At 45.3% G+C, this 24,254-nt stretch overlaps 1 protein-coding gene across 4 annotated transcripts in view; it reads left to right on the top strand.

Annotated features, from left to right (window-relative positions):
- The window catches only part of QNG1 (Q-nucleotide N-glycosylase 1), a 127,480-nt gene that overhangs the window by 7,236 nt on the left and 95,990 nt on the right, over positions 1-24,254 (top strand). Inside the window, exon 1 of one of the 4 annotated variants that reach the window (XM_078675822.1) lies at positions 14,438-14,484. The exons of the other annotated variants lie outside the window; for them this stretch is intronic. The gene's annotated coding sequence lies outside the window, so the exon portion shown is untranslated. Of the gene's footprint in view, positions 1-14,437; positions 14,485-24,254 lie in introns of those variants that run through there. 4 annotated transcript variants of the gene reach the window in all.

The following is a 24,254-nucleotide window of genomic DNA, read 5'->3' as shown; positions in this document are numbered from 1 at the left end:
GTGTTACATGAGACAGTGAGGGTTTCAAGATGTAGGAGTCACTGTGCTATAGTAGAATGATTACCATTTATGAGCTGCAAGTAACAAAAGGATCTCTGTGTTCAAAGCACTAACCCACTTACCTATCTTTATAAAATAAAAATCTGTCATCTGCATGTTACATGATGTGCTGTGCAGGGGACACATTAACCTTCTATGCTACTTTGATTCAAATCTAGGACTACACAAAACACAGATCTCTCCAACAAATGCATTATCCTCCAGAGTTATCTCACCATTATTATTCCCTGAGATTTACTGTCTAAACCCCATAAAATATTTAACACTTTGCAACCAATTAAGCAGAACTGATCTACTACCATGCTTCTCATTGTTGCCAATTTGTTTGTGGCAGGGTTTTAAACTAAACATAAATGTATTAGTTGATGCCTAGATTTTGCGTTGAGGTTGGACCATCTTTTTTGGCTCAACCCCAAAACAAAATCTTATTTGTCAAATCTCATCATGCGCGTAAATGTACTTATGATATACCTGATAAACATATGTGTGAGGTGTTAATATCCGCTGTCTCTTCTTGTGATGTCACTTCCAGTGATGCCACGTGCAAAGTCACGTGCCGTGACGGCACATGCCATGATGCTACGTGCATAATGCCTAACTTGGTTAGTCCCCCAACTTATTTGTTTGGACTTGTGCCCTGTTTGGGCAGCATCAACTGCACTGAAGAAACACGTTTTGCAACATAAATACACCTCCACTGGAGTCCATGCACTCTTTGCTACAATGTCCATGCATTGCAATAGAAGGTAATCTTTAAGCAGGGGAACTGACACAGCTGATAGCCAGAAGTATAAGGTGATTGACCCTGATATACTCCTCTGATGTGATCCGAAATATGCATTACTCTTTCTTCAAGCAATAGCTGAAGTCAACTGACCCAAATAAGTCAATGGTTTAAGGTGGCCGACCCAAAGCCTCTCTTTGTATATGTTTTTTGTATTGTTCACATGTGCTCTGGCAGAAACTAGACTTAAAAAAGCAAGAAGATATATTTTCTGAAGTGTATTTATGACTTTTCTATTTACACTTCTAAAGAAGGAGGGCAGTAGCAGCCAGTGAGAAAATGAGGTGTATTATATGGTGTGGTTGTTCAAGCTCACTGTGTAATACACTTACCAACCCCTGTAGGACCAGTAGATTTTTTTTGTTAAACCTTTAGCTCAAACCTGGGTAGCTGTGTCTCTGAGAACCTAGGCTTACACAAAGGAACAAGTGTAAAGCATCTAAACAGCACCAAAACAATTGCTTAGGAAATACATGATACCCTCAAGAAATCTAAAATCAGTTTATAAAAATAGACTGTACTTTTATGTAAGTTTAGATACTAAAATGAAGAAGATCCACTGGAGGATTCCGGAGACGCAAATTTTACAAGGTATCGAAATACCCACTTTTTACTTAATCGTGAACAAGCCTTGGCAAATTTGGCACAGAAACATTTTCAAGAAAAACTTGGGTAAGTATCAATTCAGTTACTTACTTTAGGTGACCTACTCTGGCTGGGAGCCAGCTTGGGCAACTAGCAACGTCCACAGGACAGGGCTGGACTGGGAACTAAAACCTTCCCCTGGGGGTGCGACCAAGCTCTTTGCCGGGGCCGTTTTTTGGCCGATTTTGTTACAAATCGGCCCCCAGGGCCCTAAAACCGGCCCCCACCCTTGCGGCGCACAGAGGGATTGCCCGGTGCCCGCAACAGCCAGTCCGGCCCTGCCACAAGAACAGTTACCATAAAGGAAGAAGCAGTTTTCAGTGAGTTCCTGACACTTTTATCTCCTCGTCATAGACTCCTATGGAAGTCGTCCTGATGCAAGGGATACAGGATACTGAAGATGCTCAAGGATTCTGTGGATCCAATGCAGTCGACGGGGGTCTTCCTGTCACTAGTCGTCGATCCACTGGCTTGGTGAGTCGATCCTGGCCACAGGGGTTGATATCCCTCGGGATGTATGACGTTACAACGCATACTTTTACAACGCCTACCTTTACAACGCGGTTTTTACAACGCATACCATTACAACGCATAATGCTTTTAGGCGCTGGATAGTGAATAGTTTAATTTACTATTCCAACTCCAGTCCCCGTGGATAGTAGGGAAGGGTATTGGATAGTAAATTAACCTATTCCCTATCCTAGAGCGCCCCCCAGAGCAATGCGTTGTAATAGTTTGCGTTGTAAAAGTTGCGTTGTAATGGTAGGTCGTTGTAAAAGTTTCGTTGTAAAGGTTGTTTACCATCCCTCGAAATCCTCTTGCCCTGGCACAAGTCCAATCACCCCTGGGCTCCCACTCACCCAGTATCGCAGTCATGGGCGAATCCTTCCTTGGGGGGGTATCCGCCTTCAAAGCAACCAATTTGCGCTCCGATGACTCTCCTGGGTCCAGTAGGATGGGTGCAACTTTGAATGTAGGTTTCTGGTCCTTGGTGCTGCACAGCGGTTAGAGGATTTTGGATACCAACCCGCCCCATCAAGCTTCTTCAGCTGTTGTGGTCCTGTGCTGCGAACAAGAGGTCAGCCAATGGTTCTTTGGAATCTCTTTGCTTTGGCTGGGCTCAGGAGTTGCCTGCTCCACAAGCAGGCCACAGCAGGCACAGTCCCTTCTCCTTTGCTAGCCACAAGGTTCAGCAGGTGCCGTCACGTCAGTGCAGCCTCTCTTCGCCAGGCCCTTGGTCAAGCAGGGCACTCTTTCTTTGGGCTTCCTCTCCAGTCAGTCGAGATCTGAGGTCAGGGAGCCCTTTATATTCCCAGAAAATGACCTCAGGGTAGGTCATGGTCAGTGGTTTCCTCCCTCCTGATGGCAGATCCTGCAAATTGTGGCATCTGGCTAGCTCAGACTTCTCCATTCTGCCAACTTCCAACGTTGGAGAACCCTTCTCATGGCACATAGACCTCCCTAGCCTAACCCAGAGGTGTGGCTACCAAGGGGGCTACACAATCCTGAAAAAAACGGTTTGGCAAGTGGTTTCCCTTCTCCTTCTTGAGTGCCAGCTATATGATAAAGTCTCTTCAGAGATCCAAAAAGTGTAGTTCTTTAACATGCAGAAGCGTTTCACCTGAGGACATCAAATAAAATCACTACATTAAGATATAATTATTAAAAGTGATTTTTAAACATGAACTTCGTAATGTTGCTGCCCTTCACCCTAACAACAATGTCATTCGTGAACTAAGAGGCAAGTGAGTTGTCATGTGCATCCTATATGTGGCCTAGATTCTTATTCAAAATGGAGCCACTCTATAGTCTATTAATTGAAACACTCAATGGTTTTGTACAGCACATATCCTGAATGTATGTATTTGAAGGTAGTCTCATTTGTGAAAATGAAGAAAAGGAAGACTGGTGAAATAAAATGTTCATCAAAGTGGAGGGAAGAGGAATAAGGTCCGTTCAGTTCCCCTGAGTCAATACTGAAGTAATCAAGATTGGAAAGGACACTGGTATCTACTATAACCATTGGTTATTATCGACAACCCTCATAAACGCTTAAAATGTAACGTTGCGGTGTATCTTTTTGTCCGCCCCTTCTCTTGCGTTATGGCATAGTCATCGGGTTGTCAAAAAAGACGTGCTGTATGCCTTCCTCACCCGATGCAACCTCCGGTAAGAGTAGAAGTGTCCAGGGATTTTAGGACAGCAGCTGAACAAATATAACTGGAGCAGTCACGAGGGATATTAAAAGTCAGTGTCTCACCAGACCAAAATTTATTATAAAGAGGTAGACACTGATAGTTAAAACTTGTGGGTATATTTATAATCGAGTTACCAGATTATAATATCTCTCTCAAATGTAGTCGACATGTTTCAGCTCACCTGGGCCCAGCCGGGTCTGCGGAGCTTTCGTCAGGACAAAACAGGGGGATATGGTACTTACACAACTTGTGTAGTATTCAGGAAGTTTATAGAACTCTCATATTGAAATTCCTTCGTATTAGGTGAAATTCTCTTCCTCAGGGTGCGGAGAGTCGCGTAAAGATAGTGGTTCTGTCCACGTGTAGGCGTCAATGGTTCCTTGTGCTGACTCTGCCCCCGGTCGCTCCAGTTATATTTGTTCAGCTGCTGTCCTAAAATCCCTGGACACTTCTACTCTTACCGGAGGTTGCCTCGGGTGAGGCAGGCATACAGCACGTCTTTTTTGACAACCCGATGACTATGCCATAACGCAAGAGAAGGGGCGGACAAAAAGATACACCGCAACGTTACATTCTAAGCGTTTATGAGGGTTGTCTATAATAACCAATGGTTATAGTAGATACCAGTGTCCTTTCCTATCTTGATTACTTCAGAAATAAAATGTTCGCCTGGCATCCCAAAATTTGATTGAACAGGAAGTTGGATTTCAGGTTGTGCATTACAGCCTCTAGATGGGTATCTTTTTAGTTTTTTTTTAATATGAAATCATAATGCTTTGTATTTAATTCTTGGCGCATGAGGTTAGGAAGTGTGCGCCAGACACTAACCTTGGCTCATTTCAGGTTCTGTTGGGGTCACGGCGTTTGCGCAGCCCACATGCCTGAGAACCATGGTACCTTGAGTGGTCCTGTGGTTCCCTAGGCTCAGAGGAAGTCCAATGAAGACCGCAGCTACAGACTGTGAGCTTAACTCATCAGGGGCCGCCTACCCTCTTGCTCCTAGATGTGTGTCATTACAACGCAGAGAAATACCATACATGCCTTTAACACAAATCTTTTACCGCGCATGTGCCTTTACTACATAGGTAAGTATAACTAAGGTTAGGACCTAGTTTCCATAGGTAAAGTGTTTTTTGTTTTGGTAATAACTTAACGGCCGTTTGAATGAATCTTCACGAAATTTTCAAAACTAGTTTGCCACTCACAAAAGGAGGCAATGAGCTCCCACCCTCCTGTTTGAAAAGGCTCCCTTGAGCTAATGAGCTGACAAGCTTCTGTCTGTTGATGCACCTATGCCCACTGACTGGTACAGAGACCTGAAAAGATTTTGGGCAGCCTTTCCAGCACCCCCAATCGAGTTGTTGCTCTCTACTGATGAAGAAATTAATCCAGAAACACATGTCTAGAGTTACACATAACAGGCTGCAGCATCAAGGGTGAACATATAAAGACTGTGAGAAGTTGACCTGGTATATGATGTTCACTATTCTAGTGAGCACCTTGCACCAGTCCAAACAACCCTTCTGCTGATGGTTGTAAAGTCAACCTTATAGACCAGCTATCCTAGTGGTAGCATGGACAAAGCAGTCTTAGGCTAAACCCAAGAGGGCATGTGAAGCCAGCTGTTTTACCATATGCAATCCCTTTAATACCAAGTGAAAGGGCCCCACACAGGTTGTATATCAAAATATATATGTATTTATTTCTAACACAATCCTCTGAACTCTTCATGAGGTCAGAGGCACCAGCACAATACAAGATACTTAATTAAAGTACAATAAGTTGCACAAAATACAGTAATGCCCTAGGGGCACTTCAAACCATATACTAAAATAGTGGTATAAGGACCACGTCACGAACAAAGGATAGGCCTAGGGCCTGGAGAATCGCTGGGCTATGCTGTACTACCAAAGGATGGAGAGCAGGAGGCCCATGGGATGCGCATGCAGTGTCTTTACACACACGCGAGTTACCATAGAGTTAGAATGGGAACGAAAGAAATGGAAACTAGTTCTTTTAGGACACTTCCGGCTGGACTAGGGAAAAGATACTTGAAACTAGGACACTAGGATAGTCAATACCCACAGGAGTACCAAAATACTCGCGTTACCTCACCCACAGGAAGCGGGTGCATAGGTGTCAAAGTGTGTCGGGTTTCATCGCTGATTCCTATGGAGCCTTGGAGAAAGATGCTGCAGGCGACCAGGAGAGAAGTGTCCGGGTGGATCCAAGGGCGGATCGAGGATGAAGAGTACCTGAAAGCAGAGGGGACAGAGTCTGGGTCACTAGCTAGTGACCAGGGATGGAACCAGGCGATGTCGCGAAGCAATCAGGTGATGTCGTGAAGCTTGTCTCTGCAGCCACGTGAACCAGGAGGTGTTGACGATGACCAGGAGCTGGGCACGGACTGTCCCACAAAGGATCTCGCTGTCGGCAGTGTCGGCTTCCGGATTGAAGTCAACAAGCCTTGGCAAAGGCAACCCACGCAGAAAAGGAAGATGGCTTCTTAATCAGACCAGCAAGATCTGATGAGCTGCTCCTTTTCAGGGGAGCAAGAGGCAGTCTGGAGCAACTAGACCAGCAGTGCAAATTGAAGGTTTCGTCGTCACAGAGGCCACTAGCCAACAGGCAAGTGACCGGACAGACGCGTCCAGCAGGAAAATGCAGAAGGGCCCCATGCAGAACTCGTGGAGTGTGGAGGGCTGATCTTCGGTGCAGTTGGTGCTCGAGGCTGAGGCTTCTCAATCCCCAATGTACAACTTCGAGGGTGCCTCAGAAGTTGCACGGAAAGCAATTCGCTGGCTTTCCAAGATGGCCGGTCCCATGTCTCGCGTCGCATCCACTGGTCTCAGCTTTGCTGTGGCTGTGGATCGGGCTGAAGGAAGTCTGGAAGTCCGGGTCTTGCCAGGCTCTGTGGGCAGGCTCCGGCGGGAGCGTCGACAAAGCAAACCGTTGATCGCTTGATGGTGCCTGCTTGTGCAGGGTAGTCACTCCTTGACCACAAGGGAGATTCTTCAGTCTTCTACGTCGAGTAGGATGTCGAAGGTTCAGAGTTTCGTATCAGTTTCAGTCAGGATAAATCTAAAGTCTTGGGACTCAGCTCCTACCTATATACCAAATTTAGGGGCTGGATTACCTGCTAGGTCCCTCCTATGGGTGGGATCCAGGAAGGGGGTGGTTACACCCCTTTCCCTTTGTCCAGTTTCGCACCAGAGCTGGGGCTGGAGTGCCCCTGCACCGGTTTGAATTGGACTATGCATGGGACTCCTTGTGTGCAGTGTTCCCTGTAACCTGGGCGGCCGCGCACCTCGGTGACCCCGAGCGCGCAGTGTGCCGAGTGAAGCGCGCACACATCCCAGGAGAGCATTCGCAAAAACCGGTCATTTTGAAGTTCCAGGGTCGAGTTGAATAGCAAGTGTCTCCTGCACTTGCTACTTTTCTTTCTTAATGGGCCAAGGCTGCGGGCTGATTGTGAGTCATTGTGAAAATATTCCTGTTAATTGCAGCGCAGAAGGGTGCTGCAATTAACAGGAATACATTCACAAGTGCCCACAATCAGCCCGCAGCCATGGCCCATTAAGAAAGGCATGCATCAAGTTCAAAAGCAAGACGTGTAAAACGCACGTCATGCTTTTGGGCTTGCTGCATTTCTTCTCTCTAATGTAGCGTGGCTGAGGGCTGATTGTGGGCACTTGTGAATGTATCCCTGTTAATTGCAGCACACTACTGCGCTGCAATTAACAGGAATATTTTCACAATGGCCCAAATTACCCCTCAGGCTTGCTCTGTTTGGCTCTTCAGTGAGTGCCCCCACATAGGCTGCTGGACAGTTTCCGTTTGGTGGTGTTTGCTGCCTGTTATCGCCTGTGATTTGTATCTGATCGCATCTAAAGGAGAATGTGGACAAGTTTGAATAGCAAGTTAAAAAGTAAAAGCAAAAGGTGTGCATCCCATCCCCATATTGTATCTTCGTGAACTTTGACCTGTTTGGCATAGCACCCGCCCGTTAGGGAGGATAAGTAACGAGACACAGATGTGCCTCATGCATCCACACGGTTTGGTGAAAGATCTTGAGTTCGTCTAAAAAGTTGGTGTTATTGTACTATTAGAAACGGACTTTAAAGTTGTGATAATTCTTATATGATAATTATTGGTTTTTGCAATGACATTGATTTTTATAGTTTCCGTTCTCTTCGGAAACTGTTAAATTGCATTATGGGAAATGAAGTTTTTGTTTTTTGAATGATAATATCAACATCGGTAAACTGGTGCAGTTAAGGGCCAAATAGGAGGAATTTTGGCGGGTGGATGGGTTTAAAGAGGGGTGAGGGAATGACACAGGTGATTACTTGCTAAGAAGGAAGACTCATATTATTTTAACCTGTGATGGCAGGTAGGGGAATCATGTGGTGTTTAATCCAGTAGATGGGAGGTTTAAAAGGTGGTGATTTCATCAGCTTGTGAATGTGTGAGGTTTGGAACATCACCATCTATATGATAGTTTAGATGGCGGCGAGAAAGTGGAAATGCAAGCAACATTTAAACGCACACAGCACAGAGTGATTGTTATTGGAGGAGGAGAACGGAGGTAAATGTTTTGAAGGGGCCAACAATATTATTAGAGATTAAGTGTGTCACGAGAAGGGAAAAAGCTTAACGTTTGGTAGAACGTGATGGAGGGAGGGGAAAGGCTCAAGGGAAGATGAAAGTTTAAAATTAATTGATTTGTTTTGATAACGGACGGTGATTAGCTGCATTGATGAAAATGTTTTTCATTTTATTTCAGAGGGAACATTTGAGCAAACAGTTTACAATATGTGTTCATTTTAAGAAATCACATATGAATTTGTGCTGTTTTATTGAGCAAATGCAATATTATGGTACTCTACCATTCTGCACGCATCTAAAGGAGAATGTGGACAAATGTTAATAGCACAAGTTAAAAAGTAAAAACAAAAGGTGTGCCTCCAATCCCCATATTGTATATCCCTGTGATTTGTATGTAGCACAACGGTCTTTCATCCTCTGTTGGTTCCTCCCGCCCACACCCACATTGGTGGAATTGGATTGATGATCACAGTAGTTAACCTACTTCATACATAGATACATTTTGGGAGTTTATTGTAAAACCAGGTCATATACAAAGGACCACGTTGGGTTTTAAATATATTGGATTATTGTGTTTTTTTTTGTCAGTGACAGGGACGTGTAGACACAGTACTGTGCACTGCCCAATGCACAGAGACAACGATAGAGTTAGAAACAGACAGATAGAGACAGAGACAGACAGAGACAGGGACAGACTGAGGCAAAGACAGATAGAGGCAGTGACGGATAGAGACAGAGACATATGGAGACATATAGAGACCAAACTAGATAGAGGCAGAGACAGAAAGAGGCAGGGCCAGACAGAGCTAGATAGAGGCAGGGACAGACTGACGGAGCAGAGACAGATCGAGCTAGAGAGCTACAGAGACAGAGCTAGAAACAGAGATAGATGCAGGGACACATAGAGGCAGAGACATACAGAGGCAGAGACTGACAGAGATATAGACATAGACATAGACAGAGATAGAGACCGGGACAGAGAGGTGGAGCGCGAGACAGAGAGAGGGAGACCGGGACAGGGACAGGGACAGACAGAGACAGGGACAGATACAGACAGGGACAGACAGACAGGGACAGGCAGAGAGAGACAGAGATAGAGAGGCAGAGAGACAGAAGGAGACAGAGGGAGACAGAGGGAAGGAGATGAAGGGAGACAGAGGGAGAGAGAGGGAAGGAGGGAGAAAGAGGGAGGCAGAGGAAGGGAGACAGAGGGTGACAGGGAGAGGGAGAGGGAGAGAGAAAGAGAGAGGGAGACAGAGAGAGAGGGAGGCAGGGGGAGTCAAGGGAGACAGAGGGAGGGTGAGACAGACAGAGGGAGATAGAGGGAGGGAGACAGAGGGAGGGAGGGAGACAGAGATAGACCGAGGGAGACAGAGAGAGGGAGACAGAGAGAGAGGGAGACAGAGAGAGAGGGAGACAGATTATTATTATTATTAAATCTGTTTTGTACAGCGCACGGTTACCCTGGAGCATCCCAGCGCTTAAGGAGACAGAGGGAGACAGAGAGAGAGGGAGACAGAGGGAGAGGGAGACAGAGGGAGAGGGAGACAGAGGGAGAGGGAGACAGAGAGAGAGGGAGACAGAGAGAGAGGGAGACCGAGAGAGAGGGAGACCGAGAGAGAGGGAGACCGAGAGAGAGGGAGACAGAGAGATAGGGAGACAGAGAGATAGGGAGACAGAGAGATAGGGAGACAGAGAGATAGGGAGACAGAGAGATAGGGAGACAGAGAGATAGGGAGACAGAGAGATAGGGAGACGGAGAGATAGGGAGACGGAGAGATAGGGAGACGGAGAGATAGGGAGACGGAGAGAGAGGGAGACGGAGAGAGAAGGAGACGGAGAGGGAGGGAGACGGAGAGGGAGGGAGACGGAGAGGGAGGGAGACGGAGAGGGAGGGAGACGGAGAGGGAGGGAGACGGAGAGGGAGGGAGACGGAGAGGGAGGGAGACGGAGGGCGGCAGACGGAGGGCGGCAGACAGAGGGCGGCAGACAGAGGGCGGCAGACAGAGGGCGGCAGACAGAGGGCGGCAGACAGAGGGCGGCAGACAGAGGGAGACAGACAGAGGGAGACAGACAGAGGGAGACAGACAATGGGAGGGAGTCAGATAGAGGGAGACAGGGAGGAAGACAGATAGATGAGACAGACAGAGGGAGACAGACAGAGGGAGACAGAGGGTTGGAGACAGACAGAGGGAGACAGAGGGATGGAGACAGACAGAGGGAGACAGAGGGATGGAGACAGACAGAGGGAGACAGAGGGATGGAGACAGACAGAGGGAGACAGAGGGATGGAGACAGACAGAGGGAGACAGAGGGATGGAGACAGACAGAGGGAGACAGAGGGATGGAGACAGACAGAGGGAGACAGAGGGATGGAGACAGACAGAGGGAGACAGAGGGATGGAGACAGACAGAGGGAGACAGAGGGATGGAGACAGACAGAGGGAGACAGAGGGATGGAGACAGACAGAGGGAGACAGAGGGATGGAGACAGACAGAGGGAGACAGAGGGATGGAGACAGACAGAGGGAGACAGAGGGATGGAGAGAGAGAGATATATATATATATATATATATATATATATATATATATATATATATATATATACATACATACATACATACATACATACATACATACATACATACATACATACATACATACCGGGGTCTGGTGGCTCAGTAGATGAAGGCATCTGCTCAGGGACCTGTGTTCAACCTCATGGTCACAGTTTTTTTGTTGCTCTAGCCCGCCCCCTTCCCCCCCTGCCCCTACCGGTGCGGCCCTCAGCCACAAACCACACTGTAAATTTGGCCCGAGAGAAAGTTTGTGAATACCCATGATCTACACTAAATAAAACCAGTTTTGTTTTCTGCCCATCCCCCTTACTTGCTTGCAGCTCCATAATACTATTTTTTGATCTAGTTTCACTTTGGGCCTGCCTTTTCACTAGACATGCGACTCATCTGATCTACCCGCCCTGGAGTCACCCACCACACAACCACCCCCCATTTCATTCAGCCATCCCTGCCCCAATACACTATAGCCTGTCTGGGGTGGTGCTAGCACCTCCCAAGACAGTAAACCTATTGTCCAAGCCTCCCTCGCTGGAAGGACTCCCAGCAGCAGGAGGTCAGACTTGTGTCTGTGGCAGCTGCATCCATTTTGTGATGCTGAGGCTCTGCTTAACTTTAACCGGGATTAGTAGGAACAACATGTTTTCTCCCTCTAGAAGGGTGGAATGCTACCCCTGTCACCAGAACTGACGAGGGGTTAGTATTCCAAAGTGTATGACACCTTACACGACATGTTTCGATAAAGCCAAACCAGAGTTAGCATTTAACCGCGAGGTTCATAATGCACTTAAGAGTATAAGGTCTGGCAATATCATAGAACAGCTATAAGGACATGATTCCGAAAGCTGCAGACAGGCTCAGCTCATGCTAGAACACCATCTCACATAAAACTAAGCACTCTGTCTTCAGGATTGTCAAGGCCTGCCATAGGAGTGGCTTATAGGTGTAAATGGGTATATATATATATATAAGGGTAGGTATAGGAATACTAAACCTAAGCAAGGGGTGATTACACGACCTTGCCCCAGCTGAGTGACCAGCCAGTTGTGTCAGTTTGGATGGCCAGCCAGGGGTGGCAAAATACATGCTGCAGCCCCTGGTAGGCCTTGGGTGCACCTATGCCCTGGGTACCTATAGTACATTATACAGGGGCTCATAAGGCGACCCAACATCCGATTGGAGATGTACCTAGGGTACATGGAGTCCATTTCACAGAGAGAGCAGATAGCCTGGGGCCCTGATTAGCAGGATCCCAGGCCAACTAAGTTGAAAACCAGCTAAACACAAGGCAAAAAATCTGGGGTAACCATAGTCAGGTATCCACCTTCCTACAAAGACTACTACTGAATTGTTATCATGCACTGCATTTACTATGATGCATTGGGGCAAATTGAGTGCGGGGATGTGAGGCAGTGTGCTCCCACCCTCCTTCTGTTTGAAAGGGCTCCCTTTCGCTACTGAGCTGATGAGCTTGTGTTAATGCACCTGCATCCAGTGAGTGGTACGGAGACCTGAGAAGACTTTGAGCAGCATTTCCAACACCCCTAAACAAGTTGTTGCTCTCTAATGATGAAGGAATGAATCCGGAAACACGTGTCTAGAGTTACACAGAACAGGCTGCACCAACAAGTGTGTAAAATCTAAGACTACTACTGAAGTAAGTGTTATCATGCACTGAATTTACCATGATGCATTGGGGCAAATTGAGTACTGGGAAGTATGGCAGTGTGCTCCCACCATCCTCTGTTAGTTTGCCACTCACTACACCCGCTGTGTGGAAAGTTTTGGAGTGATTTGCAAAGCAGGGATCAAGAAACATGGAGGGTCCCAAAGCGCATTTTCCCCAATGCAATTTCTCATAGGTATTTTAGGCACTACTACAGCCCAAACTGCTGAACGGAATGACACCAAATTTAGCAGAAAGCTAGATCTTGGGCCAGAAAACATTATTTCCGTAATCTGGTGTAAATCAGTCCTGTAGTTTTGGAGATATTAAAGAAAAAAGATGTATGTATATCTAAAGATGTGGAGTGTCCGCAGATCCAAGAGATCTCAAAATTAGATCTGATTGGCTGCCACCAGTTGTGCCAGCAGCCACCTTGGGACACAGGAGTTATTCCAAAACACCAGGAAAAAAAACAGAAGGGGGCAGGGTAGGAATACCCTTACCCTCTAGGACTGGAGCCAAAAACGTTTTCATTTTTCAAATTTACCACAAATTTGCAGAGGATTTGCAGTTAAATAAAAATTAAGGAAAAAAACAAAGTTCAGGCTCCTGTGCTTGTTTTCTTTATGCCCCCCAGGTGGGCCAGGTCCTGGGGGGTGGATTTATAAGTATAATTGGTGGAGGGGGGCTTGTGAACCCCCTAGGTTGATTTCGTCCCCGGAAACCCCATCCACCAGGGCCCAGCCTTACAAATAAACTGAGAGGGGGGCACACACCCCTCCCTCCCCAGGCCGATTCCAGCCCCGGGGACCCCTTCCCCCATGGCCCTGCCACAGTTTGAAAAGGGAGGGGAGCAGCGTGTCTGCCCTTCCGGATCCATTATTGGTCCCATTCCCCAAGCCTGGCTCCTGCTATGTCCTGGGGTGCCCACCCCCAAGACATGGCTGTTTCACCAACCGCACTGGCGTGGGCAGGCAAACCTGTGTTTGCTATCGCTTGGCAGGAGCAATTTCAAAGCTCGCTCCAAACGAGAGTGAACATGAAACAATGGTTTGATGCGGCAGGGAAACAGATCTGAATATTGCTCCCGCTCGCAAGGAGCAGCATTTTTAGCTGTTCCCTGTGAGCAGGAGCAATGCTGGCTCCCACTGGATGCCCAGTATCTCCTGTTGGGGCAGCGAGGTACACCTGGGGCCCCTGTGGCCACAACAAGGAGATGGTGCCCTGGGTACATCCCTAGTTGGCCGGGACCCAGGGGATGGGGGCTGCGTGTCCCCTCCCATTTGAAAAGGTGCAGGGCACCGGAGGAGGAGTTCCCAGCATTGCAATTGGTCCGGGGAAGGGGTCTGCATGCACCCCTCGCTTGTTACAATATGGCCAGGCCCCAGGAGATAGGGTGCCACAGGCCAATATCAGCCCGGTGAGGGAGCTGCATGGCTGCATCAACAAAAACAATTGGCAAAGCAATCAGAAGAGAGCGTGGCAACGTTCATCTATGCATATAAGTACCAAAGATTGCAACAAACTGCCATTACCAGAGAAGTTTCATTTTTTATGTACTACATTTATTTACCAGTGCTACCATGCTTAATTTGTAAAAAGAAAAAAAGTCCAGTGTTACAGAGATTTGTTAGGAATCTGCTGTTGGTGCTACTGAATGCATGTTGCTCCCTTACACCACCATAATCTTTCTGTTTCTTATTTAGTTTTTTTTATTCTTGATATTACCCTTTATTATTTATACTTTTCCACCTTTATTTCTTTTTCTCTTGGCCAAAGACGTATGATGAAAAATAAGTCCCAGTATCCAAAAATAAGTGCTGGTGCCCACTGCCTGCAAGCACAGGCAAAAATAAGTAATTTATTGATGTCCTTCTGTCTCTGGATTTCCTCAGGAATTGAGAGCAGGCTACATTTATTCCTACCCAGCAGCCAACTGGAATGCAGGTAATCTGTGCATACGCTTATCTTTCTTTTGCTTTACACTGGGGGTTGCAGTAATTTGTGCTTGCATGACCCAGGAAGAAGGCGTACACACATGCATGTATGCAAGGCAGTGGGGGCCATCTCCTGGTCATTAATACACCCCCACCCTAAACAACTCTGGTGCCTGTTTCATGCTGCCCGGTCGTATAATAATTTTGCAGTCATCTAGTGGTTTTTGCAGGAAAGGTACACCTGGGACATTGAAACACATTCCCAAAAAAGGCCCAGATTTCCAATGCCCTTCGGCTCACAGTCCTGTGAATGCTGGCCTGCCGATAAGGTGTTTCCGATGGCAGAGCGGGCGGGGTCTCTAGCATTGGACACAAAGTGTTTTCCCTGGTCCAATAATAATGTTGGGGAACTGAGAGGCAGAAAGCACATCCACTGATTTTTGGTGAATGCCCATTCTCTGATTGAGGTCTTCTACCTTATAGTATAAGGAAAATCACACATTGCTTGGCAGTTAGAACATCACTTTGTAACCAGGTGAAATGCTCTGTACATTCACTATTTTTTTCTATTGACTTCAGTTTGGCATATACATGGCATGCTGTGGAAAAGTAATGCTCATGGATGTAGTGCAGACAAGGGGAGAGATATGAGCAATTTGTTGCCCCCTTGACCATCACTACTAACTTTCCCACTGTACAAAATCCATGGTGCATAAGGCATGCCACAGGCTGATCACATCCTATTGTGATTACCTCGCAGTGTGTGCAAAATGAGAGGTAACCCACGAGAGCCCCAGCTTTCCAAAGGCACTTCTCCTGGAGTGCCATTGGACATGCTCCTTCGGGAATGGGGCTGAATATAGCACATCATCACATCGCTTTCAAGGTTTCTGGAACCTCTTGGTCTGAGTGAAGTACCCCTCCACAGGGAGAGATTGTGCTGTGGAAATGGAGATAAACCCATCTACTGAAACGGTTTGACATTGATAAACACTGCAGTACTAGAACTAATGTGGTTGTTTTGCCATGGAGATGTGACCCCACTGCTTACTTCCTAGGTGGCAAAGGTTCCTTTTGCAGAAAGCTATCCACAGATAAATAGCATGTTACTCAATTGGATTGATGGAAAATAAAGGAAATACATTTCATGGAAATGTGTGTGTTCTAAATTTTTTCCCTAATATAGTAAAATGTTGTAACATGGGTCAATAAAAATGACTAAGGTAGTAAGTACTAAGGTGTGCTTTTGAACAGTAAAATGCAAAAGTATTGAATGGCTTATTTTCTCCGTGTATTAAAGGAAAGAAGACAATTTAGAATAGCATCTTCTATGGGCCACACCTCAATATAGTAATCAGTTAGTTGAAATTATGGTACTTTTCTTTTTCAATGTCACTAGGCATTTTTGGGATCTCTAGTTATTAAGCTTTGTTCTAGTTAACAATGTAGAAGTTGCACAAACAGAAGTACACATGGGTAAGAACTTTACTTATCTCAACAAACACCTCCATCGCAAAAACGTGCCAAATATTTTTTCTACACTAAAAGGACACATTTGGAGGGATTGGACTTCTGCCTCCTCTTTTTAGACTGGATTCTCGCAGGCAATTACATGAAGTTCGCTCTAGAGCAGGAATTCTTAACCTGTGGTCTGGGGACCACTGAGGGTCTGCAGCACCTGCTCAGAGGATCTGCGACTGCTCAGAACAATAAATAATACTAACGGATTTATAAAGTGTATATAAATAAATAAGCGTGTACACTCAATCCAGGTACACTTGTCTGTTAATGAGAGACAGCAATCAAGCACAGTCATGGACGTATATTTATTTAAGTTTAAACTTGAGAGATACAGAGCAGTCAGCTTCCAAGTATGCTCTCCTAAAGGCAGCGGGCACAATCCTTCTATACTGTTTGAACTACATTGATATATATTAGAGTAGCTGAGTCGGACATGTGTGCACATAGGTTTCGTAAGTTAATCTTTATAAAAAAGACTAACAGGAATCGTATCAAAGCATGATTATAATCTCACAGTATGTGTACAGGGTGGTTTAAACATCTGCTGTTATCATTCCTTCTTATCTACTGGCTCTTTCTGATCTTGAAAACAAAGGGGACACTAACAAGCACAAATAGTATAAGCACTTTTACCCCCCTCATCTTGCCAAGTGCACAAGCCAGGGTTCGTTCAGCTGCATGGGTCAGGAAGTCACAGCGACAACACAGCATGATAGACAACAGTTGCTAAATTTCACATTTTACTCCTACAAACCACCTTTTGAACAACTGTTCAACATGTTGTTACAACTTTGCTATTCAATATTTATTTACATCAGTGAAGCCACTTCTTCTTCTTGCTGAATCATGCTGCTTGGAAACTGAACATTATATGGCGAGTGAATGCAAAATTTGGTACATGCCTGACAGCAAACAGAAAGCATATGTACGCATAAACAAACCGCTAATATTGCAATAACTATAACTAATATTACCTTTAATATAGTCCAACCCCAGGCTCCAAAAAGTGAAGAAATATCATCCCACAACTTTCGTTCAACAAAATGATGCACTTATATCCCTATGTCATGAAAAATCTCCATGGCCTTATAAACATTTAGAGCATTTTGGGGGATCAATGTGCAGCATTCAGTGTGTATCATTTTACAAACGCCCCCTTTCTCAGAGAAGAGCACACGAAGTACCATGCAAGTTATGCAATTTTGGAGAACTACCTGTCTCAAAGCTACCATTTCTACTGCAATATTACCTAGGGCTCCTGTTGTTTCATTTATTGTTGCTTCCAACAAATGGCCTAATTGTCTTATTCTTCAGGGATTAATTTCTAACCCTAGCATAGGTAGTATTTCTAGTGCCAAATCACCAAATTCCTGGGCAGAGGTATCCATCTGATCTATTTCCCTTCTCCCTCTAGCTACATTGTTTGTTGGCAGATGTTTTCTAACATGTTCCCTAGTATGTTGCCTAATACTCTGAAGCACTAGCCCCAAATAAAAAGACCCTCCCCAACCCAAGGGAATGCTGTTTGTCCACAGACGAAATAAATGCCCTCAACTGGTGCTACTGATAACGAGGGCCAAGAGGCATCGGCCAGACTGAATACATGAGTGCAGTTACTCCGTCCCATCTCTATGTTCCATTTGATATGATTGGTAAAAAGAAGAGGGGCCCCCTGCAACCAAAGGGGTAGGGCACTATACAGACGGACTTTGAAAAAGGAATTCTAAAAGTTATGCCCTGGGTTTCAATATAAACTAGACGTGCTGGCAACTAAAAACGAAACCATAAGAAAGGTGTTTCTCTCTAAATATAAGGTGAGGTGAGAAAGCGGTGTCCCTGTTTGAGAGATGGAAAGTATGAAAATGAAGGTGTGGGGATGCATGGATAAAATCTCGTGTGAGTTTTGGAATATATAGGGGGGTTACTATGTGAAAAGATTGTACCATAGCAAACATGGAATATTGTCGTGATATGTGTCCAAGTGAGAGTGAAGCAACATGAGGTTTCTTTACAGTGGGTTCGTACTATGGATTATAGTTACATTGAGGGAATGTTTTGTAGTGTCTCCTCTGGGGAGGGTGATCTATTGTTGGCATAACTTTTTCACTACTGTGGGTATGATTATTCCCGTTTTAGTTTGTAATTTCATAATAGTACCAGATATACATGTAATTGCAGATTGTTCGAGTTACAGCCTTGTTTTTTTTTATAAAATACAAAATTAGATAGGGTGAAGCTCTGGCTTATGCAAAAAAGACTGTTGGAAGTAATTGTGGTTTAGAGCTGTTACTGTCAGGGTAAGATTGATCTTTTGCTTTGCATATAAAAAAAATTAGAACTAATGTATTTTATTGTACATCTTTTTTAGGTGACCGTGCAAATCACTTTATTCGATATAGAGAGTATTATTTGTTGTCTTGACAAAGATGGAAGTATAATTTTTGACCATCGAAACGCGTCAACGCCCTTATTCCTATACGCAATCCATCAACACAAGGCACGGTGTAGAGTATCAAGTGTACAATTACTGAACTCCGTGCCCTGGATACTGTCATATGATGGATGTGTAATATCTGAAGACACATTGCACTTGTCTATTTTTCTCATACTCTCACTGTTTCATGATGTGTTTTTGATTGTTTTGTTTTTACTTGTTAAAGGAAACCCTTTTTTTAAAATCTGTATGTGCTGTATTGTATAGGGATTGTGTTTCCTTATGGAACCAAAAACCCTTTTTAAGATGAATAAATGTATGAAATAATTTTTTTAAGTATAGAGGTTTGTGTTATTCTTTGTCTTATATGGTTCAATCACTTCGAAGGAGGATAAGCGAGTCAAGTGAGGGGTATGTTTGGTCTGCATGTGACAGCTTGATTGTGGACTAAGAGTGGAACAAGTTACCCAAAGGAAACTAGTTTTTTGTCACCATTTGATATGAGACATAACTGCCCGTGTCCTCTTGTTACCCATAAAGCCGGGGGATTGTTAAATAAGGCAGAAGTGCTGGGAATCGAACTATTCATTCCTACGATGAATTGTTTATATCTTTTACTCATGATACTATCATTGAAGGCATCACTGTAGGTTGAACCTTCCCTTCTGACGGAACAACCTAATGGTACCACTACTTCATATCTGTATTTGCGTCTGATATCTGTACACCTCGGGCCAGAAAACCAGGCGATCACTGCTTTAAAAAGAATCAAATAAGAATCATTATGCGTCAAACTCAAAGGCATCCCTTGTTGTGCTACAGAAGGAAGTTTTAGACAAATCCAACAATCTGAAATATTTAATTCCTTGTGATAGGCGTTCATCATTTGTATGGCAACATTTTCATGGTACTGTTTGGAATGGTGGTCGTGCAGATCTTCAGTAAGTGTGGTATTATTTAAACCCAGTAATTTTGGGAAGTATAGATCATACAAGAAGATGACTACGGTTGTTAGAGTAGTAATGATCAGCGCAAATGGTATACATAATTAGTTTATCAGCATGGTTCCTTTCCATCCTAATTGTTCTTTCTGAGCAGTTGGAATCCTTTGTTACCTATTTTTCCCCCTCACTAGGCGTGGAGATGCCGTTGGCACTTCGCGGCTCTGGACCAATAGTAAACTATTGTTGGTTGGGTCAATAAGATGGTCTTACTGTAGGGTGTGGGCACAGGTTGGATTGAGGGCCAGTGTTCTTGATGGGCTGAGGTGGCACAGTTAGGGCAATCCTTTGTGCTGCAGCTGGTGGCGAGGTCTGAGGCAAGAGAGCTGTTTTCACATTTGAGGCATGAATCCAATTCTTATATTCTGTACACTTCATAGCTTTTTGTGTTGGCAGCAAAACATGTATGGGGCCCTTCCAGCGTGGTTGTAGACAGCTAGATCTCTGAAAGTTCCTAACCATCACCCAGGGTGAAGGTAGTATCCAGATCCCTGCAGAGACAATGTCAAGGCGTCTTTCACTTGTTTATTAATGGCAGAAACATGTTTTGTCAATTCAATACAAAACTCACAGATCCATGTTTCTGTTATTTGTGTTGTTAGAAAAGCTTTTGGGATCCTCCAATAGGTGAAAGTTCACCCAGTCACTATTTCATGTGCGCTTAGATGTGTTACACTTTCTGGGGCAGTTTGCATACTTAAAAGGGCACGTGGCAAGTCATCCACCCAATTTAATGTGGATTCTGCACACATTTTTAGCTATCTTGGTCTTCAGGATGCCTTTTTTCATTATGATACAATGAAACTTCTATTGTACTTCCATGGCCTTGCAGACCAATTCCATTACCTTAGTGAGGAAGTGCACCACGTTATCACTTGAAATCATCCGGGGCATACCAAAGCATGGAAATAATTCTTTCAGCAAGCATTTAGCCGTGGTCCTAGCATTGCATCGCTTAGTAGGGTAGCCTTCAATCCACTTGCTGAATATACATACCCCAGTCAGTACATGCCGGTACTTATTTTTAGTAGGCAGCTCAAAGTCCATTTGCAAATGTTCGAAGGGTGCCTCAGCAGGTGCAAAATGTCCTGTAGGGGTCGGAATTCCTTTACCAGCATTATACAGTGTGCATCCTATGCAGTTTTAACATATTTTGTCTGCATATTTTGTACATTAGCATTCTCCTAAATAGTTTCATACTGTTTACAATGCCCCTGCGTCCATTTCACCTTCAATAACACCACCGAACCCAAGCCCGCCCCACGCCCGCCACGGCAGAACTGGAGCAAGGTCACAGAGGAACTCCTCAACGCCGCACTCCGCCAAACCCCCCCCCCTGAGCCACCACCGACACCAACGCCGCAGCCATAGCATTTCACCGCTGATCTCCAGCTGCGCCGACAAGCTTGCTCACCCTGCCAAACAACGCCCTCTGAAGGCCACCTGGTTTTCCACAGAACTACAAGAAGCCAGACGCACCCGCAGACGCCTAGAGAAAAGTTCGCGAAACCAGAAAACCACAGAAGCACAGAACAACCACAGGAGCGCCCTGTAGGAATACCACCAGCGCATTAGAGAAACCAAACGTACCTTCATAAGAGACAAAGTCCAGACAAAAGCAGCCAATGCCAAGGAACTGTTCAACGTCATACACAGACCCTCCCAAGAACTCTGCGACAAACTTGGCTCCTACTTCTCTCTGAAGATCAAGGCCCTTTACGACGACTTTAGCGAACCAGCACCAGACACCACCCCCCACCCACCGCCGCTGATAAACGTACCATCATGACCTTAGACCCGCCACCGCCGAACACACCACTGCGACCATGAAGAAAACCCACTCGGGAGCCCCAACGACTCCTGCCCCACAGCACAAATTCCACAGAGCCTCCGCCGCCATCGCACCCAAACTAGGACGGACCATCAACGCCTCCTCCAGATACGAAATCTGCCCTGATGACTGGAAGCGGGCGAAGGTAATACCCCTACTCAAGAAACCAACAGCAGACCCTACAGACCTGAAGAACTACCGGCCCATTTCTCTCCTCCCCTTCGCCGTGAAAGTCACAGAGAGACTCGTAAATGCCCAGCTGATTGCCTTCATCGAAGAGAACTTCATCCTAGACACCTCCCAGTCTGGATTCTGCAGCAACCACAGCACCAAGACTGCCCTCCTCGCCGCCACTGACGACATCTACCTTCTACTCGACCAAGGACACACCGCGGCCCTCATCCTTCTAGATCTCTCCGCAACCTTCGACACCGTCTCACATCACACTCTCGCAGCCAGACTTCAATACGCAGGGATACAAGGAACCACCCTCATCTGGATCCAATCCTTCCTCATCAGGAGAACCCAGCGGATCAGGCTCCCTCCCTTCCTCTCCAAACTCACCAAGATCAACTGCGGAGTACCCCAGGGATCTTCACTCAGCCCCACGCTCTTCAACATCTACATGTCCCCCCTCGCCACCATCGTCAGACAACACGGGCTCAGCATTCTATCCTACGCCGACGACACCCAGCTCATCCTCTCTCTCACGAAAAACCCCGAAGACACCAGATTCTGCTTCCAGGAAGGAATAAAGAACATGACCGCATGGATGAAAGACAGCTGCTGGAAGCTCAACTCAGAGAAGACTGAGGTCCTCATCCTCGGATCCTGCTCCTCCGCCTGGGACAACACCTGGTGGCCCCCCGCCCTCGGGAACCCACCCACCCCTATGGACCACGCACGAAACCATGGCCTCATCTTTGACTCCTCCCGCTCCATGAACCGACAGATCAATGCTGTGGCCTCCACTAGCTTCAACTGCCTGCGCATCCTCCGCGAGATCTTAAAATGGATCCCCCCTGACTGCAGAAGGGCTGTCACCCAGGCACTCATAACCAGCAGACTGGACTACGACAACACCCTCTACGCCGTAATCAACAAGACCCTTCTACACAAACTTCAAACCATCCAGAACACTGCAACCAGACGAGTCCGCGGGACCCTGAGTCACTAGTACATGAACCAACACTTACGAAGCCTCCACTGGCTCCCTGTCGAGAAGAGGGTCACTTTCAAGCTCCTCACCCACACCTACAAATCCCTTCACAACAGCGGACCTAAATACCTCAACGAGAGAGTAGCTTTCCACGCACCCACAAGGAACCTCCGCTCCGCCGACCTCACCCTGGTGGAGATCCCCCGCATTGGCAGTAGCAGAACAGGCAGGAGAGCCTTCTCCTACATCGCAGCCAAGGCCTGGAACTAGCTCCCTGTGACCATTAGACGCACCCCTACCCTGCACGCATTCAGAAATGACCTCAAGACCTGGCTTTTCGACTGATCCGGAGCTGCTCCCCCCCCCCCTTCTTGAGACCCCCAGCGATGAGTAGCACGCTATGCAAACCCCTTATGATTGATTGATCTCTTTCCAAATGGGAAGGGCCGTGCATCATCAATGTCATGGTATATTGCAGTTTGTTAGGTAGCATGAATCGATAACCATGTTGATCCTTAAAGGAGCCTTTCACCAGAGTACCATATTGTTAATGTTTGTAAATCTTCTTTAGTTGCTTGTTTTTGCAAATCTGCTAGGCCCCTATCACTTAAGTTGTATTAACTTCCTTCTCTTCAATTAACATTCAATGAGAAACATATGTTAATGATGTAACATTCTGTGTAGTCTCTTTGGCTATCTCGTCAGAAAAAGCATTCTGTTTGCCTATGTCATCTACTATCTTTTTGTGTGCATTACATTTTTGTGATAGCTACTCTTTTTGGCAATAATAAAGCATTCAGTAATTTAACAATCAGTGGACCATGTTGTATTTTTATTCCTTGAGACATGAGGAAACCTCTTTCTTCTCAAAGACTGCCAAAGTTATGTGGAGCTCCAAACACATATTGGTTATCAGTATATGTATATATATATGTGTATATATATATATATATATATATATATATATATATATTCACTGAAAAAACCATAGGTTATAGACCATATATAGTTAGGAATTAGCATTTACAAAACCTTGAAAATTCACTGAAAAAAAACATAGGTTATAGACCATATATAGTTAGGAATTAGCATTTAAAAAACCTTATTTTACTCACACAAAACCATTGAAATTCCATATATAGTTAGTTGCACTAACTATATATCGCGCACCCACAATCCACTGCTGATCATGTCACATATTACATCATTCATGACATGGTCAGTGACATCACTGATGACATCACTGATGACATCTCAAATGACATCACTGATGACATCTCAAATGACATCACTGATGACATCATCTAGTGTCTGTGTGTTTTTGTAAAGTTTAAATATGTTTTACATATTGAAGAATGAGTGGATGTATAAGTGTCTGGATGAAGGATTTAGTAGGTGCGTGACTGACTGTATGAGTGAGTGATTAAATGTGTCTCACTGAATGCATGGGTTAGTGACTAAACTGTCTTAATTTGTGCATCATTATGTCTGTTGTTCTGTAAACTGCTGCATGTGTTGATCATTAGCTATACGAGAGGCTATATGTGTTATTAATTGGTTGCCCAAGTATTTCTATGGGAGATTGAGTTTGTGTAGGGGTGGCTGGAAGGTGTGTGACTCTTTGCATAGATGTGTGAGCAGTTTATTCACTAGGTGTATGAGTTCAAGAGTGCATGTGGAAACAGCTACATGGGCAGTTGACTGTGTGCATGAGTGTATTGATGAGTGAATGGATATCTCAATGCTACATGTCATAGTAAGTACATATGTAAAACACAGTACATGTGAGAGTTGGCATATATAAATAACTGTGCATGAGAGCCACTGAATGAGT

The sequence above is a fragment of the Lissotriton helveticus genome, chromosome 2_1 (genome assembly GCF_964261635.1).
Source record: "Lissotriton helveticus chromosome 2_1, aLisHel1.1, whole genome shotgun sequence".
Classification (NCBI taxonomy): Eukaryota; Metazoa; Chordata; class Amphibia; order Caudata; family Salamandridae; genus Lissotriton; species Lissotriton helveticus.
Note: the sequence above shows the minus strand (reverse complement) of the source record. Positions and strands in the feature narration are given on the sequence as shown.